This window comes from Medicago sativa, chromosome 6, assembly GCF_051527215.1.
Source record: "Medicago sativa cultivar Bolivia chromosome 6, Bolivia_mono, whole genome shotgun sequence".
Taxonomy (NCBI): Eukaryota; Viridiplantae; Streptophyta; class Magnoliopsida; order Fabales; family Fabaceae; genus Medicago; species Medicago sativa.
Genome location: NC_140754.1, coordinates 94,214,419 through 94,224,124, shown reverse-complemented (window position 1 = coordinate 94,224,124; position 9,706 = coordinate 94,214,419). Strand labels below are relative to the sequence as shown.

General features: G+C 32.1%; 1 long non-coding RNA gene across 1 annotated transcript; it reads right to left on the bottom strand.

Annotated features, from left to right (window-relative positions):
* Positions 1–3,287: 3,287 nt before the first annotated feature.
* On the bottom strand, positions 3,288–5,931 carry LOC146918388 (uncharacterized). The gene is made up of 2 exons (XR_015016177.1): positions 5,799–5,931; positions 3,288–3,862 (listed from the first exon to the last, which is right to left on the bottom strand). It is a non-coding gene; the product is annotated as an uncharacterized LOC146918388 (long non-coding RNA).
* Positions 5,932–9,706: the final 3,775 nt, after the last annotated feature.

Genomic DNA, 9,706 nt, shown 5'->3' with positions numbered 1-9,706 from the left:
TTGTGACGGACAAGAAGAGTATGTATCTAACTGTTACATTTAAATAAAAATAAATTATTTGTATAAAGGAGAGAATATAAATATCAAAAGATGGAGATAATTTTGTAACAAATAATGTATTTTATATAGTTGTATCAAAACAAAATGAATTGTTTTTTGAAGAACTTGGGGCCGTCTAACATTTGTTAGGATTTCAGATCTCAAGAGAGTTAAACTCGATAGTAGAGCCTATAACGAAAAAGTTAGTTAGTTTGTGAAAAAGTTAAAGAAAAAAAAATGACTACACATAAGTAAAGTTGTTCATAACATGATATGAAATGAAGATAAAAATATGAAATATAAATTGACATTGATTAAAAATCCTACAAGTAATAATTGAGTGTAATTTGCATATGTTGAAGCATGATAAATGTTTAACATGCCCAACGTGGATATAAAAGCATGAAAATTCGGTGCGACTAATGGCATTGTTAAGAAATCCGGTAAGTGGTCATTAGTTTGACATAGGTAACAACTTTAGGAACCCTTTCAGAATTTTTTTCTAACCAAATGGCAATTAATTTCCAAATGTTTAATTCTTTCATTGAATAATGCATTAGATGTTATGTAAATGACACTTTGATTATCACAATATAACGCAACGAGGTCTTGTGCATGTGACATTAAGGTCTTTAAGCAGATATAGAATGCATTGCAATTCACATGTTGCAGAAGATAAAGCATTGTATTCTGCCTCTGAAGAGGAACGTGAATCAGTCTGTTTCTTGGATTCACCAAACAATAATTCTATTGATGTAAGTGAAACAAACAATCCATAATCCTTTCTAGATGCAAGTGTGATGCTGCTAGAAACTAGCACTGAACAGAAAGAGATTGCCCCATACAAATACTTAATTGATGGCAATATTACAATACATTACACAGACACATTCCAATAGTTATAACAAAGAAAATCAAATATGAACAAAGAAACTAAAACTGTGAAACTTAATTGGAACCTGAAAACATTATTGACAGAATTAGTTCTCGTTATTTTTCGGGAAGGAGTGGAGATTATCAAAGGATCCAATTACTTCAAAAGAATTGAACGAGGAGCCGTATGCGGTGAAAATCTCATGTATGGTTCTGTAAAGCCAAGATAATTTAATTTAGTCCCTATAGGTTATAATAAAATGGATTATCCTTTTTACGGTCATGTCACGGCGAGGTACGGCAGAAGAAAAAAAAAACACCAAATCTGATCCAATTTATCGTAATCAATTAGTTAACATGTTGGTTAACTGTATTATGAAACACAGAAAGAAAGAAAAAAAATCATTGGCTTATCAAATTATCTACCGAGCTATGAAAAATATTCAACAAAAGGCCCATGACCGATACATGAAAAACAACTTTAACAGTTAGGATAAAACTCTCCTTCAAGAAAAGAAAAAAAAACAGTTGGATAAAACTATTTTTTTACTTCCTCTATTAACCTTTTGAGGTAACCAAAACGGAAGATTAAACAAAGAGAATTCACCTTTTAAAGTAAATAAGTGAGATGTTGGAGTTCGAACCCTTCCTCCAACATATAATAATGCACTGTCCATGTCAGCTGAACTATCACTTGGACATGTATCATTAGTATTCTAACATAAAGAGCAATAACAGAAAGTAATCCTAGCAAAATAATAAATTAACCAAAGAGAGATGGAGCAAAGCTCCTTACAAGATTGTAAAAGAAACTAAAAATGTACTAGCAGAGTATGATAATTCCTCAATTACAATCACGGAAGTAATCTTTGTAAAATAAATTAAGCGAAGAGGGATGGATCAAAGCTCCTTACTAGACTATAACAAAAAAAGAAAAATGTACCAATTTAAAGAAATCTCAAATGAGAGAGAATCTTTCCTTACTTGGTAGACCTCCCAGGAAAACCATATGAGTTCTCATACCTCATTCACACGATTACACTCTCCCTTTAACCTCAGTTCTCACTTTGTTAGCTTGATTCTATTGAAAAATAATAGAATATCTTGTCTCAAGAGTATCATTACATTCAGGTAGTGGTAGGCCTCCATGATTACCAAATATTCTTTGAATCATGTCTATCAATTCTTGATGCATTATTTTAGGGTTTTCTTTAACACACTTTACAAACACATTGGTAAACAAAGAACCCAAAGAAACTTTGGTTGACAATTCATCCAGTTGGGATGATGTGAACAACACAACTTTGTTGTGGGCTAGTTCTATAAACCCCCCTTTGAAACAAGCATCAATAATGAAAGTTGTCTTGACCCCATCAGCCATTTCGTCTAAGACATCTATAAATTCATAACTTGTACAAGTCACGTCGCAAACTAATAAAATTAATATATGCATGCATTAAGAGTTGAAAATAAAATTAATATATGCATGAGACATGCTGTAAAAGTTAACATGTAGAGGAGTTCCACCGGCTGCAATAAGGTAACTTTGCTATTCTTCTTGATAATTTTCAATTCCACTGAAGTAAAAAATTAAAGTATTACCCAGCTTTAGTATTCGAATTAACTGAGTTAATCTTTCATATATTTTCTTAACATCAATACGAAAATCAGGTCCTTCATCGTTTAGGTCTTGCCAATAATCAATGTCTTCATTTTTAAATCCAAAGGTTATTAGCAATTCTTATCTTGTCGGAATAGGTGTTAGTTGTAAGTTATCGGTATTGTAAATTGATTATTAGAGCTCTCTTTGTAAATTATTGATGTACAAATGAGTTTGATTGTGTACCAAAATTTGTCCGTAGCGACTAATTTTTTTTTCGAAACATTTTTTGTTACGTGTACTTTTTTTCAAATGAGTTTGATCGTGTACAAAAATCTGTATTTTTTTTTCGAAACATTTTCTTTGAGATATTTTTCTAACAATCAAACTCATTTGTACATCAATAATTCTACAAAGAGAGCTCTAATAATCAATTTACAATACCGAGAACCTACAATTAACACATATTCCGAGAAGATAAGAGAATTGCTAATAACCTTTGGATTTAAAAATGAAGACATTGATTATTGGCAAGACAGAAACGATGAAGGACCTGATTTTTGTATTGATGCTAAGAAAATATACAAAAGATTAACTAAGTTAATTAGAATATCAAAGTCGGGTGATACTTTAGTTTTTTTACTTCAGCGGACATGGAAATTATCAAGAAGAAGGACAAAGTTACCTTGTTGCAGCAGGTGGAACTCCTCTACATGGTAACTTTTACAACACATCTCATTCATATATTAATTTTATTTATTTGCAACTCTCGATGCATGCATATATTAATCCTATTAATTTGCGACGTGACTTGTGCGGTTATGAATTTAAAAATGACTTAGACAAAATGGTTGATGGGGTCAAGACAACTTTCATTATTGATGTTTGTTTCAGAGGAGGATTTATAGAACTAGCCCACGACAAAGTTGTGTTGTTCACAAACATCATCTTAACTGGATGAACTTTCAACCGAAAGTTCTTTGGGTTCTGTGTTTACCAATGTGTTTGTATATTGTGTTAAAGAAAACCCTAAAATAACACATCAAGAATTGATAGACATGATCCAAAGAATATTTGGTAATCATGGAGGTCTGCCACTACCCGAACTTAATGTTACTCCTAAGACAACACAATCTATTATTTTTCAATAGAATCAATCTAACAGAATGGGAAGTGAGGTTAAAGGTAGTGTGTAATCGTGTGAAGGAGGTATAAAAATTCATTTGGTTTCCTGGATGATCTAGCTAAGCAAGGAAAGATTCTCTCTTTGGGGATTTCCTTAAACTGATACATTTTTCTTTTGTTATAATCTTGTTGGCTTATGTAATCTTGTTTGGCTCATCAAAAGACCTGCAACATATATAAAGAATTTGTCATTGACAGATAATTAAATTATTAACATAATGTTGAGTTATATAAATTATAAAGACATATATTAAGAGATAAATCATTTTAAATTGAAATCCTTATGTTATCAAAAAAACTCAAATCAGGAATAGTGATCATATCAATAACCCTTGTCTCCCCGTGCGTATCTATTGTTTTATATATTGGAAATTGAATATATGTAAGTTGAGTCAAATCAAATTTAAATCCTAAATAACTGAATTCTCACTTCTTTATTTTATATTTTTAATGTCAAGCACGACAATTCACTTCTTGAAACTGAATGATATATTGTCGCAATCATATAATTAATATTTGAGGACTGCTAAGCACAGTCGCTTTAACAGATGCCCTTTGACACTCACTCCACTATTGGTCCAAATCATTGACATTAAATTGCCTTGCAATTGGCAACCGACTGAGTTGGTACAATTTGTTTTAATTTTAAAACATAAATAAACAAAAAAAAAATTATTTTGTTGACTTTTCATTACTATGCTTCGTGTTTAATTTTTCCAAAGCCACAATAGCAATCGGAAACTACAAGATTAGTGGCAAGGAAATCTTTCTTTGTCAAGCTCATAAAAATGGTGGCAAGCAAAGAACAAGTGCTTCAATCCTTTGCATTGTGAATGCGATGAAGGCATGTGAATATTAAAAAATTGGTACAAAGAAAGAGATATAAACATGTCAAATTCAAATTCAAGCAAATTTATTTAGGATGGATATTGGATTTTTGCAGATGATTTAAACATTAAGAAATAGAGATAGAGATAAGTAATTATTTACAGAAAATCAAAGAACCTGATTTTTTTTAATAGTCAAAAACCCTTTTTTAATTTGTAAGGGAGTAGTAGAATGTGTTTGGCTTGTTGAGATGTGTAGTTGAGTTTGGGCAGGATGGTTGATTTTGACTATTCTCAGAAATCAGATCTGGGCACAAAGAAAGAAGGTCATGTGCGATAGATTTTCTTTTCCTTCTTTTTTTAATTTGTAAAAAAAAAAAAAAAAACAACATGAGTGAATGTAAACCAGCACAACCGGTTATCAGGTAATTGATTTTAAAAAGTTGATGATGTGGACCAATAATTGAGGGAGTGTTTGAGAGAGAGTGTGAGAGAGGTTGTCCTTAGCATTCCTCTTAATATTTTTATGTTCCAAAGTATATGCACAAAAGGGAAAAAATTTATGTTCCAAAGTGCAAAAGAAAAGCATATGGGTACTATTAAAAAAAAGCTTTGATTAAGCAGAAAATGTTATGATGGTATAAAGTTCTTGGAAGGAGGTATATAAACTGTATTAACTAAAAACCTTTGATAGTCTCTACCAAAAAAAAAAAAATCCTTTGATAGTAACAAATTATAACAAAAGCATTCCCTGAGATCATTAGACATGAAACCTATTTTAATCCTTTAAAGACAGGAATGCTTTAATCCTATTTTTTTTTTTAATCCTTTAATGTGAATGAAATATCATAAACATATTTCTTTTCCTTTTATTTTATTTTATATATTTTTGCAATATAAGGTAATTGTTATTTTACAAAAAAAAAACATATGCATGCCTGTCTTTAACACCAAAATGTTGAAACCCACGTACACAAAAGAACACACATGTCATATTGTTATTATTTTTCAGATTTTATTCTCTAGGTTCAAGTTTAGACAATCAACAAAAGGGGGAAAAATTAATAGACACAAAAGATCAAATTATTATTTGTAGGAAATCAAACATGCATTTGGTTAGTGTACAAATCTTAAACGAAATGAAGAACTCCGAATAAAAAAAAATAAAAAAAGAGGAAAACGAAAAAAGATGTTAGGTTACATCTTAGATTTTGAAATACTTAAGATAAAACAAAAGGTAGGAAGAAAATTAGTGATGAAGGAAAGAAAGACACCTGTGATTTTGATGTAAAAATGGGGAGAGTGAGTTGAGCCGTAGAGAGAGAAGCTGATAAACAGAGAGTGAGGGATTGAAGGGGAGAGAGAGAGAGAGGGGTTGAAAGTGAATTTTGAAGTTGGAGGTGTTTGTTTATAATAGGGGAAGGATGATAGGCAAGCCTATGTAAAGTAAACTACATATATTTATCGACGTAATATATATTATCGAGTCAGCTCATGAACCAATCGAGTCGAATTATATACAATTCAAGTTCGACTCATTTATTTACCGAACTTAATTTTCAGCTTAAGTTCAGCTCATTTGGTTCATGAACCAAATTCAACGAATTACTTGTCGAATCGAATACCGAACTATTGTCGAGTTGGTTCAGTTCATTGTCAGCCCTACTGAAAATCAAATAATAGACATAACAAATACAATTCTTAACCTTAAAACAAAAATTAAATGAAAATAAAAATTGGTAGTTGGTGTGAAATGTAATGAAGCTTTGAAAGCTGAAACAACCTTTTTTTAAACCAAAATCCAGCTCTACCAGCAACAACATAGCAGTAAATAATTTATAACGACTCTTTGTAAATCAATGTCTTGATGAGAAAGCATTCAAGTCCCTCAACTAACTTAAACTTTAAAACACTTTACTTCTCCCTCCATATTGATTACCTCCACCAACACAAAATAAAATCTTCAGGTTCTGAAACCCTATTTAAAAAAAAAAAAAAAAAAAAACCTTCTCCAAGTTTTTATTTTTTTTGCATCAAGAACTAGGGCAATTCAAAGCAACTTTTATGTGTTGGACAGTCTCGCCAATAAGTCCATTAACAGTTGCAACAAACTCCATGTTTAGTTTAGCAGATGGTATTAGGTTTTAAATAACGGTCGCGGTCGTGTATAAGATTTCGTGATTTCGGCTGTTACAGGTGTTGCGATACGAATTGCGGTTGTCGCGGTGTGAATTAATCACAACATTGCACAACTCTTAAATAATGATACTAATGTAAATAACTTAAACTAGAGATAGATTAGTAGTTCTAAACTAGATAAGGAGATATCATTATGTAACTTGTCATCAATTATGTACTAAAAATATGATTTTCATCTATCTCAATTGAAAAAATATTTGAATTCTATATCTATCGCCATGAACGACATATTTTTGCAGCCGCAAGGGTGTTTCGTCGCGGCTGTAACGACGTTTCGTTGTGATTTTTGTTCACTTTGTAAAAATGGTGAAAAACGGTAAAAATGACTACCTATGCTTTTTGTCGCAACATTATTCTCGATAACTGGCCGTTTTTTAAAACCTCATGATAAACTACTAACCATAATTTGGAGTGCAAATCAATGATCCACCACTACCATCATTATTCCCTATGTTTGAGCTTGTTGATGCTCCATCAACATTAACATTACTAACCATAAGCTTCCTTGAATATTATTATTGTTATAAAGTTGGTTTCCATAAGAAGTAATTGTGAAACCTGAGGGTATTACTGGAATGTGGGAAGTATCTTCACCACTCATTGCTACATTCATAGATGTTAATTCGATTGGACAATAGACTACAATTGAACCTGTGATGCCACACAGCTTGCTTGAAGTATCAACATGTTGTTCTGACTCGTGTTGAAAGCCTATACAATTGAAAATTCACAAAAATACATTAAAAACGAAATGAAAATCCGGCGAACAAAGGGTCTAATTGTTACAACTTTTGAAAAATGGTGACACGTCAAAATGGTTTCCATTGAACAGTGTGTCAAGTCGTGTTCTACTCTCATTCATCAAGATTTTTTTTTTTTTTAAATAAATGGTGACACGTAGCACATTATGGTTAATCAATATCTCACATGACATTAGCACCACAATGTCACCTAAATGATATCCTATTATTTGAGAGCTAATAATGCACACCAATGACTACTCAGATCACCTCATTAGTACATATATCTAGTACTGGTACCAACATGGACACTTGTTTCCATTGAAAGATTACTACTTCTTATGAGATAAACATTAGCTGTGTTCTAACTATAAGTTGTTACAAAAATTGTATTCCATTTACATATTAGTTTTTAATGAAGCATTTGTACATTAACAATATGAATTAATTTTGTTTGCTCAAAAAAAATTATGAATTAAATTTTTTTTAACAAACAAAAATGAATTATATTGTCAATGAATGTACATGAATGTGTAATGAGTAATCATAATAGTTTCTAGTTTATCGAAATTCTAAAATTCTCTTTAATTGTGCACTTTGTCAATCAAAATACTAATGTTTAACGTTAACATAGTTGCCCCCAGCGCTTCTATATGACTTACGTCAATGCTTAGCGTAACTTGTGGGTTTTGTTGTTGTGAAGTAACTTCCAATGTTGCATCTGCCATCGATGGATTTGATGGACTAGATTGTGAATCATTGTTATGTGTATTACGTACCATTTCTGGGAGTTGTTTCTTATTTCTTAAGAACATGCACAACAAGAATCACAAGGTTTTAAACAGAACGAACAAACTATTAAGAAAAAACGCTTTTTCTATTTGTTTCTGAGACAAAAAACATAAACAGTCCCACTGGGCGTGCCAATTTGTTTATCTTCGTTTTCGGTAAACAAACGCTGGTTTCCCGAAAACGGTTCACTTGCAAGATCAACCAGTAAATCTCAGGGCATATTGTGTTTATGTTTGCCAGAAAGTATGAATGTTCTTGATGTAAGATATGAATATAACAGTCGGAATCAAACACGCGTCGAATCCGTTGAAGTAATTTGCTAGAAAGAAAAAGTAAATTGCAAGGAATCTAAAGGATAAACTTAAATTGCATAAATGAATGTAAATTGGTACACATATTCATATATTTGCAACTTGTTTACTCGTTTCTCCTTATGTGCAGATAATTTGAGTGTATAAGTTTTGTGTGTATTTGAATTGTGACTTGTTTTCCCTATGAAAAACTCTTTTATACTAAGTAACTGTCCATATAGAAACCGTCGAACATAACCGCTAATAACTACTCTAGACATCTTTTGAATTTCAAATGACATCTCTTCGACAGTAACTGTTGCTCGGTTTGTCGATCTAGCACCAACTTCTCTTCGATATCTTGCTTGCTTGTCGAAGCTTCTCCATCGAACGGCAACATCTCTTTAAGTCCATGAACTCAATTCAGCTTGTTAGTCGAACTCATTTAGATTCCTTCAAATCTTGAGTCAAACTTAATTGATTGCATTTATTGTAGCCTGTCGAAAATACACGCTAACAACGGCCCGATCAAAAGGTGCATGACAGTCTTCATCCTAATTGTGTCCATATCAACCTGCTATCAACACATGGATTGCAGTTAGATACGAAAAACATGATCAACATATTTATAACTAATCAACTACAACTGGTAAGCTTGTTTACCGTTGCAACCACTTGGTTATTGAAATTTGTCTGCATGTTCAACCACTCGCAAACCCACACTTCCGCATTTTCACTGCATCAATGAGAAAGTACAATGATACATCTCAATAACATGTTGCTAATTTCCAACCATATAGATAATAGATGTAAATATATTGCTTTGGTGTATACAAATTGCTATGTTAGTACCTATGTCCAACAATTGGCACACCCCTGGGTTCCGTAATTTATCAATGCTCGAAATCTGGTAACAAACAGAACCCTAACTCGTGGTCGTATACCCCCAACAACAGCTTTGAGATGGCCCCAGCCTACAAATAGTTGGCCGAATTAACGCAACCTAAATTACGACCAAATGACTATTTAGAAAGCAGCCATGTTTTTAACTTACAATCTTCCTCATCAGCTGGCGACGTTCATCTAATCGTGCTGGAAGTATATAGGAGTCAAAGTGGTATATCAGCCTCTCCTCGAGCCTTATCACCATTAGATACTAGT